The sequence below is a fragment of the Pan troglodytes genome, chromosome 1 (genome assembly GCF_028858775.2).
Source record: "Pan troglodytes isolate AG18354 chromosome 1, NHGRI_mPanTro3-v2.0_pri, whole genome shotgun sequence".
NCBI classification, from domain to species: domain Eukaryota; kingdom Metazoa; phylum Chordata; class Mammalia; order Primates; family Hominidae; genus Pan; species Pan troglodytes.
Window position 1 is genome coordinate 121,384,107 of NC_072398.2, and position 9,879 is coordinate 121,393,985.

At 45.2% G+C, this 9,879-nt stretch overlaps 1 pseudogene; it reads left to right on the forward strand.

Annotated features, from left to right (window-relative positions):
* The first annotated feature begins 2,381 nt into the window (after positions 1–2,381).
* On the forward strand, positions 2,382–7,447 carry LOC107973656 (NADH dehydrogenase [ubiquinone] 1 alpha subcomplex subunit 5-like; annotated as a pseudogene).
* Positions 7,448–9,879: the final 2,432 nt, after the last annotated feature.

Here is a 9,879-nt window from a genome sequence, read left to right on the forward strand (position 1 = left end):
CACACCCCCAGCCCCATCTGAGTCCAGGTGAGCAGGGGCCCCTCTCTGATGGGTCCCATAGGGCAGGGCTCTGCCCTTCCAAGAAGGGCCTTTCCATGCGATGTTCCTTTAAGGCTCACAACTCTGAGATGAGTGTTTTAATCCCTATTTCGCTAGTGAGGGAAGAGAGGCAAGCACAGTGACAAAATGACAGGAGTTGCAGAAAGTGAGCATTGGATCTGGCTGCTTGTGGCTTGCTGTCTCACAGAGGAAACACAGCAAACCAACTTGGATTTGCAGATCAGTTATGGGTTTTAGAGAGGGATTTTTTGTATCAAAGCGCATCCAATCCCTTGGTTTACAGAGGGGAAGTCTGGGACACAGAGAGAGTGATACCTCACCTCAAACCTGGGAGAACGAGGACTAGAAGCCAGGTCTCTTCACTCCAACTTCTAGGCTCTGTTCATCTAAGACATCAGGCCATCCCTGAGCAGGACAGAGAGAATGGGCACCTGTTCATTTCACCCCAGGGCCCTGGGGGAGGCCACTCGTCCTCCTCCTGCCCCTCTCCCACAGGTCCTTCCCATGAGGAGAGGAAAGGAGGCTGCTCCCCTTCTAGTCTCAGCACCCAGGACCATCCTCGGCTCTTGTGGGCTATTTATCCACACACTGCCCAGTAAATGTGAGCAGAATGGAACCAGCTTTACCCCACACCCAGGCCTGAGGACTTTACATTGGTTCCTCCGGGACACCCATCTGAGGTCTGTGCCCAAAATCTGAAGGATAATTCCTCACCCTGCTCATAGTCACAGGCTTTGCAATGACCCCAGCAGGAAGAGAATATGGAAGGCACTAAGGTAGAGTGCGTGCTGCTGGGAGACCTCTCCAGGCAATCACAGCCCTGATCTCAAAAGAGCTCAAGGGCCCGCCGGGGGCAAGCCCAAATCAGCTGCCCAGGACAGCTCGCTTTGCACAGAGAAAGGCTTCCCCATCCTTCCTCCAGCCAGCCAATACAATGCAGGAGGTAAGAGCTCTGATCCCAGAGCCCTTCAGGCTGGGTTCAAACCCCAGCTCAGCCACTTGGTAGCTATGTGCCCTTGGACATGTTCTTAACCTCCCCGTGCCTTTGTTTTCTCATCTGTACAAGGAGGATAATACTAATAGCTACCCCACAGGACAGTCATGAGCAGTGTATGGGTTAATAAACATTCCGTGCTTGGGACAATGCCTGACAATTATAAGAGCTACATAAGTAATTGGTTGATTATCATTGTTGTTATTATTTTCTGAACCAAGAGAGACTATGGATATCAATCAAAGCAGACAAAAACCTAACACGCTGCGGGAGGTTCTGTGGAGGAGGCTGCAAGGCCTGTTGGGTAAAGGAGTGTCACCATCCACAGGCAGGTGGCTCACCAAGGGGATTACATCAGGCAGAAATTGCCATTAATAGCAGTTCCCTCTTGGGCCAGACACAAGCCTACAGAGCACGAGGAAGTGAGAAATTTTACTATTGCAGGAGTGAGAAATATTACTACTGGGCAGAATTCCATTTTTAGAACCTGGGAAGTTATTTTGAGGGTTGGTGTTTTCATTTTTTTTAATAGCCTCTGCACTCTAACAATACTCAGGGCAAGAACTGCTCTGAGGAGAAACCAGGGCACAGTGGGGAGCCCTGCCAGCCTCTGTAGTTGCTGGGCAACCCCTCACCACCAGCCGGGCTAGTGGAGAGCAAGAGTAGGCTCCACATCCACATACCCCTCCTCACAAGTGCCAGAACTCATTAGATAAGCCCCTCTCAAGGGTGTCTAGAGGAAGCAGCCTCATTTTCTTTTCAGCCTGGGCAGCTTGGAGTGAGGAAGGCAGGCCCTCAGGAAAGAGTATGCTGAACAGCTGCAGGCCAGCCTCACTTTTGACAGCTATGTCAGGTTCCTGTGGCTGCTGTCACAGATCGTCATGAATTTGGTGGCTTAAAACAACAGAAATGGATTCTCTCATAGTTCCAGAGGGCAGAGAAGTTCAAAATCAGTATCACTGGGCCAAAATCCAGTTTCAGTCAGGCTGCACGCCCTCTGGAGGTGTCGTGGGAGAATCTGTGCCTGGCCTCTTCCAGCTTCTGGTGGCTGCCAGCATTCCCTGGCTTGTGGCCACATCACTCCAGTCTCTGCCTCTGTGGTCACATGGCCTTCTCCTCTTCTGTTTTGACAAATCTCCCTCTGCCTCTCTCTTAAGGGTATCTGTGATTGCATTTAGGCCCTACTAGGATAGTCCAAAACTATCTGCCCATCTCAAGATCCTTAATCACATCTGCTATGACCTTTTTTTCCATATAAAGTAACATTCACTGATACCAAGGGATTAGGATCCAAAGTCTTTGGGGATTATGATTCAGCCTACTACCCATGCCGACATCTTCCTCTAACAAAGCAGACCAGCAACTCACCACTCCACCCCCTGGCATCCTGGCCCAGTCACTCTTCACCACCTGGCACCAGGTGGTACACCAGGCTCAGGATGACTGGGTACACGGCCCTGCCCCTGAGGCCCTACCCACCCTGGAGTTGTCTCTTACAGACCCACAAACAGGCCAAGCAAGGCTGGAGTTTCCTGGAGCAGCAGGGGTGTTTAGCTACACACTCAGGCTGTGGCAGCTCCCTTGAGGCCTCCAGTTACTGCCACAGAGGGAAATAGGGAGCTACAGACCAGAGGCCAGCACTGTAAAAATTTTCTTTAAAAAAATCTTTTTATTACACTATACAAATTCAATAAAGGAGTAGAAAAAATAGAAAATGCAAAGCCTGTGGAATTCTAGCCCCCAGGGATCATTATAAAATTTGTTGTGCAAGCAACCTTCCTTCTAGACCTTTTTCTATTCAGATAGAACCATAGACTTACAGTTTGAAAAACCACAAATGGCATTATATACTATACATTCTGTTTTTCAACCGGGTTTTTTCAATAAATGGTTTATTCTGGGTGCCTTTCATGGCAGTACATAGAGCATTTCTTCCATCTTTTTAAAGGCTGCGGAGGATCCCCCCACTCTCGGCCATGTGATTGAACCACGATTAAGTTACCCTGCTGATGGGCATTTGAATTGTTCCTAGTTTTGTAGCTGAAACCAATGTAGTGAGATCATTTAGGGAGAGTAATATCTGACTAGTTCACATTGTTACAGGAGGCTCACACAGACAAGGAGGCATTTTTCTCTCACCTCCATATACCACCTCAACAGTACCTCAAAGCAGTCAAGCCTAGGATGAAGGAAGTCAGGGCTTCCCTTGCTCCCAAGAAGAATTAACAAAATGTTGTTCTCTGAGGCAGAGCCTTACTAGACAAAGAACCAGATGGTCTGCAAGGAGGAGGGACTCTGTCTTTGTGGAGAGGCTTCCACTGCAAGCACACAAACATCTCTTCTCAAACTGAGAGAATGTATTGCCTCCAGCATCAGAAAAGCCCAGAGGCTCAGTGGGATTCAGGTATGATTTGATCTAGAGGTTTACAACATCATCAGGCTTTAGCTCATTTATCTGTAATTCACTTGGCTCAGGCTTGCTCCGTAGATTAGCTTCATCCTCAAGCTCATTTTTATCGTTGCAGAAAAAGAACTAGAGCGGTTCAGATCACATATCTATCTATGACACCTGTAGGAAAAGAAGATCTCTGTCCTGATACTTCCAACAGAACTGCATTACAATGAGAACAGCTTAGGCCATGTGCCCGCCACCGAACCAACAGATGTGGTGGGAGGATAAAATATTCCGACAGAGTTAGTCTAGGTCACATGCTCCCCTCTGGAGCTGAGGTACAGATGGCTTTCCCAAAGTCAGAGGGATTTATTTTCCAACAAAAAGTGAGCTGTTCGAGGAGGGGAAGTGGGGATTTATGAGAGTTTTTATTTGTTTGTTTGTTTTTTTAGACAAAGTTTTGCTCTTGTTGCAGGCTGGAGTGCAATGGCAGGATCTCAGCTCGTCGCAACCTCCAACTTCCAGAGTGAAGCGATTCTCCTGCCTCAGCCTCCTGAGTAGCTGGGATTACAGGCATGCGCCACCACGCCTGGCTAATTTTGTATTTTTAGTGGAGACGGGGTTTCTCCATGTTGGTCAGGCTGGTCTCAAACTCCTGACCTCAGGTGATCCGCCACCCTTGGCCTCCCAAAGTGCTGGGATTACAGGCATGAGCCACTGTGCCCAGCCTATGAGAGCTTTTAAGGGTGTATGGGCTTAGAGAGAAGTAAGTGAGTTTACTGGACTGTATAAACTCCACACCCCAGATGCCTGTAGAATCCCAAGGGGATTAAGACAAAACACTACCCTGTGGAGGAACAAATTCACACTGACTCCCCTAAAATGCACCATGAACTCCCTGATGTGTGGTGTTTATCCTTATTCTATAATAAATTCCTAGCAATGGAATTACTGAGTCAAAGGGCTTGCATATTTCAAACTTTAATAGATATTACAAAATTGCCCTCCAAAAATGTTTCTACCAATTTTTCCTTCCAACTATACAGCCTGTGAAAATGCCCATTAATCCACATCTTGTCAATACTAAATATTATTCATCTTTTAGCTGAACACAGTGACTCACGCCTGTAATCCCAACAGTTTTTGGGAAGCTGAGGTGGGCAGATCACTTAAGGTCAGGAGTTCTTGACCAGCCTGGCCAATATGATGAAACCCTGTCTCTACAAAAAATACAAAAAATTAGCCAGGTGTGGTGGCACATGCCTGTAATCTCAGCTACTCAGGAGGCTGAGCCAGGAGAACCACTTGAACCTGGGAGGCGGAGGTTGCAGTGAGCCGAGATTGTGCCACTGCACTCCAGCCTGGGTGACAGAAGGAGACTCTGTCTCAAAAAGAAAAAGAAGAAGAAGGAGAAGGAGAAGGAGAAGGAGGAGGAGGAGGAGGAGAAGAAGAAGAAGAAGAAGAAGAAGAAGAAGAAGAAGAAGAAGAAGAAGAAGAAGAAATATATATGTATATATATATTTCATCTTTTTAATGTTTGCCATCCTGATAGATTTAATTTGATTTTTTTAAACTATGGGGGAGGGTGAACATCTTTTCATACATATAGTAGCTAATTATAATACTTTTTCTATGGATTACTTGCTCCTGGCTTTTTTTTCATTTTTCTGTTGGGTTGTTTATCTTTTTCTTGTTGATGTGGAAAAGCTCTTTGTAGCTTAGAGATACAAACCCTTTGTTTTATCTGTTGCAAGTATTTTCCCCAGCTTGTTCTTTGTGCTTTGACTTTGTATATAGAGCTTTTGTTGTCCAGAATGTTACAAATTTCATGTAGTTAAATGTATTAGGCTTTTCTGAGTTTCTTCTTAGAAAGGTCTTCCCCACTCTAAAATAAAAAAACATAGTCACTCCTGTTTTCTTTCATGTCTTCTGTGGTTTCTTTTTATATTGAAACATTTTATCTCTCTGGAATTTATTTTATTATATTATAGATGTGAGGCAGGGATGCCTTAGCTGTTTTTTGTTGTTGTTGTTGTTTTTTAAACAGCCGCTTACGATGTAGGGACTTTTTTTTTTTTTTTGAGACAAAGTCTCACTCTTTCACACAGGCTGGAGTCCACTGCAACCTCTGCTCCCCCGAGTTCAAGTGATTCTCCTGCCTCAGCCTCCTGAGTAGATGGGATTACAGGCACCTGCCACCACGTCTGGGTAATTTTTGTATTTTTAGTAGAGATGGCGTTTCACCATGTTGGCCAGGCTGGTCTCGAATCCCTGACCTCAGATGATCCACCGCCTCGGCCTCCCAAAGTGCTAGGGTTACAAGTGTGAGCCACGGCGCCCAGCCGGATGTAGGGACTTTTAAGATTCCAGATCCTCTGCAACTTTCCTGTGGTTCTGATTTTTGTTAACATCTTGTTTCCAGGGAGCGATGAGAAGGAACTAGAAGGAAGGCTGGTGCTTCTCTTCAAGTCCAGGGACAGCCAGGAAAGGAGGACCCAGTGAGAGTGGGACATACTTCTCAGACGATGTTAGAAGGATGAATGCAGGGCCTAGAAGAGGGGAAACAGGCTGAGCCTCTGCAGCAAAGAAGAAGGGAGGCAGGAAGAGTGGCTCTTCTCTTAGGAAGAGTCCAGAGAACAAGAGAGAAAGACCCTAGTAGCGGCCGTCGCACCCCATGGACCCGATACCAGGGAGCATTCTGTTCTTTACTGTCTGCATTCCAATCTTCCAGCCTAACTGGGTGGGCTCATTAGTATGTGTTCCACAAGTTTATTTTTTTTTTTTTTGAGACGGAGTTTCACTCTTGATGCCCAGGCTGGAGTTCAATGGCATGATTTTGGCTCACTGCAACCTCTGCCTCCCAGGTTTAAGCAATTCTCCTGCCTCGGCCTCCCAGGTAGCTGGGATTACAGGCGTGAGCCCCCATGCCCAGCTAATTTTTGTATTTTTAGTAGAGACGGGGTTTTGCCACATTGGCCAGGCTGGTATTGAATCCCTGACCTCAGGTGATCCACCTGCCTCGACCACCCAAATGGCATCACAGGCATCAGCCACTGCGCCTGGCCGTTCCTCAAGTATTTTTGTGCCCCTACTCTGAGCCCAAGAAAGCATCACTGCATCCTGGTCTAGTCATAATGGAAGTTGGGACTAATGGCTCTTAGACAAGAAGACTGCTGTGGGGAATCTGCTGTGCTGCAAGAGGCAGGAATTTATCGTTTTTTTTGTTTTTTGTTTTTTGTTTTTTTTTTTGAGACAGAGTCTCACTCTGTTGCCCAGGCTGGAGTGCAGCTCACTGCAACCTCTGCCTCCTGGCTTCAAGTGATTCTCCTGCCTCAGCCTCCTGAGTAGCTGGGACTACAGGCACCCACCACCACACATGGCTAATTTTTGTATTTTTAGTAGAGACAGGGTTTCACCATATTGGCCAGGCTGGTCTTGAACTCCTGACCTGGTGATCCACCCGCCTCAGCCTCCCAAAGTGCTGGGATTACAGGCGTGAGCCACCACGCCCAGCAGGAATTCATCATTTTAGAAAGACTTCCTTCAAACATGGCATTTAAAATTTCGTTCTTCAGATCTGAAAAAGTAATCTTCTGGCTCTGTTAGATAAAAGAAAACGGGTGGGCTCTTTGGTGCTGTCATGGCAGTGTGCTGAAGAAGAACCCTGGCCTTGTGAGACTGGATGTATGCAAGAGTCCACTGGAGAGGCTGAGAATATCGCATGCAAAGATTCTTGATGTTCTTGAGCAAAACCCTAAAAATGCAACATACAGAAAGCATACAGAACAGTTTACAAATGAGAAGCTGGTTAAAATGGTTAAATGGTTAAAGCAGAACCAGATGTTAAAAAATAAGAAGACTGACTTCAAGGTGGCCAAATAGAAGAGGTGATTCTTCAGGCTAAAAATGAATGAAGTCTGGTGAAAAAAATAATGCAGTGGAAACCATGAGACCTCTTAGCTGAAGAGCCTCCTGTCAATCAGTGGAAATGGCCAATATAATCATTAAATGACTTTGGTGGGTTGATGGGAAACTGGCGTAATTAAGTGTTCTGGTATATTAAAAGTACCTCCATATTATTGACATTTTACAATCAAGAAAACCAATACAGAAAATATTTAGTTGTTAAAATTAGTGGTTACAGCAACACAATCTTGTGAATCAATTTTTGATTTGTAAATTATTCCCGCAAATTATTTCAAAGATGATATTTCTTTGAACATAAAGCTTGTGGGAAGATTTGAAAATTAATTAGAAAAATTCCTACAGATCGTCAATGCAGAGGCCAAAATCAACAAAGTGGTTTCTTTAGTAGTATCTTCAATATATCATTTAATTTTTTATTATCCTGACAAAGAAAGGGCCCTTAATTATTATTGTCTAAACAAATTGGTAAGTCACAGTTTGAAGTAAATTAGTAAGAGTGGATATTTTCAAATGTGATAAAATAGCACAAGTGGCTAGTGATAAAATTGGAAGTTACAGTTAACCTGGTTGGCTGTGATCTTACGTATAAAAGGAAAATTTAAATATATTATGAGATACTGATTACAAAAATCCATAGTAAATGTCATTTTATTTTAGTTTTTATTTGAATTATTGTTCCATTTATTCTGTTTTCATATAGTCTTAATTTTATCACATTTTGTTGTTACTCTATTACTTTTGGAAACCATCAAATTAAAATTCATTGTACAGTTGAAGAAATTGATTTAGTACTTGAAAGAAATATTTCTTGCACATAGGTAGTTGGAAAATTTTTCCTTGGGTTGCCTTTAAGGAAGTTGGCTTTCTGGCCCTTGGCCTTTAATTTTCTTCATCAACCCAACTACATCAGAATAGAATTCTCATAAAAGAAGAGACATTAAGAGTTCTCAAAGTTTATCTGGCATATGGATAGGCTTATATTCAAAACATCTTAGTCATGTGGCTATAAATTCAAAGTAGAATCACAAAGTAGTTTTAAGTTTCTGATATGAGCATAGGTGGGTATGAAAACAAGACAAATGCTGTTCAAGGAAAAAAGTTGGCAAGCTTAAGGTTAAACAAAAGTAAAATTACTTTTCACGTGTTCTCACCTTTTCTTCCAACCTCCCTATCATTTCTAAATACCTGTTTCAATTGAACTTGGTATCTCTTTCCTTCATAGATAGTACTTTTGTGGGTTGTGTGCACGTGTGCATGCACACATTTGCATATATTTGTGTATTTTGCTGTCTTGTGGAGAAACGAAATCTTTCAGAATGAGAAAAAAATGTATTTCTTCTTTTTTCCAGTATATTTCTTCCCTCATAGACCTGTAACATAAATGCTAGCTAAATATTAAAGTGGATTGAGTTACTTCCTTTAAAAAAAAAAAAAAAGGGCTCTATAATTAACTGTCAGGCCCGCTGGTGCCTTTCCTGGGAGGGGCTCAGCACTTCTGGCTGGGTTGCCTGTGGAAGGTCACCATTGTCAGCAGCCATCCCAGCCCCCATAGCAAGGACTGGCCATCCAGGGCTCACAAAGCAGTCAATCCCAGCAGCTTCCACAATAACATGTGTATATCTCTGTCGCTATACGTCCACATTGTTCTGGAATCATCTTTTGGGCCATCTTCCCTACTTGAAGACACTGTCATGCATCTTGGTGTGGTAGGTGCTCCGCAAAGTGCTAAATGAATGAGCAAGTCAGTGACAGTAGAGGGCAGGGTGTAGTGCTGGGGATGCAGGGCTGTTCCAGGCTGAGCCTAGCTGGGGACCATGTGGGAGCAGAGGCCCAGGCCAGAGCTCAGCCTGTAGGAGGGCACAGACCCTGACAGCTGTATAGGGAGTTTTCCAAGAGCAGAGGCTTTGGATATAGGGTTGGCTGAGAAATTACCATCGTCACCTGGTCCCATGCCCATAATCCTCTATCCCCTGGGTGGGTGATCTCTAGTGGGCAGCCCCCGATGATGAATGGCAGCCCTCCCACTCTCAGAAGCCCCATCAATTGCAGGCCCTGTGGGTCACTCACCTGCCTGGCATTCCCTGAGCCCTTCCCTGCTGACTCACCGTAGTCCTGGCTGGTCCAAGCTTCCCGCCAGCGGCCCAGCCAAGGCCAGAGGAGAGGGAGGTAGGAGGCCAAGGAGACTGCATCAGGACCCAGGAATGCTCTGCTGGGTGGGAGGCAGGGGGAATAACTTCCACCACTCTGAAGGGGTGACCAGGAAGTGGACTGTCTAATGGCTGATGGATGCCTCTGTCCCTTAGTCACAGCCAGGCCCTCACCAACCCCCATTCAGAGAACAAGGTCTCCCCAGGCCCTGACCCCCTGCTGAGTCAAAGCACCATCCATGGCCTGTGACGGCCCATGCTTGCCTGCCACTGTACTGGTCGTGTGTGATTGCCTGTGATATGTGTTATGCGCCAAAGGGTGTGGTTGAATGTGATTGTGGTTGTGTAGAGTGGTACAA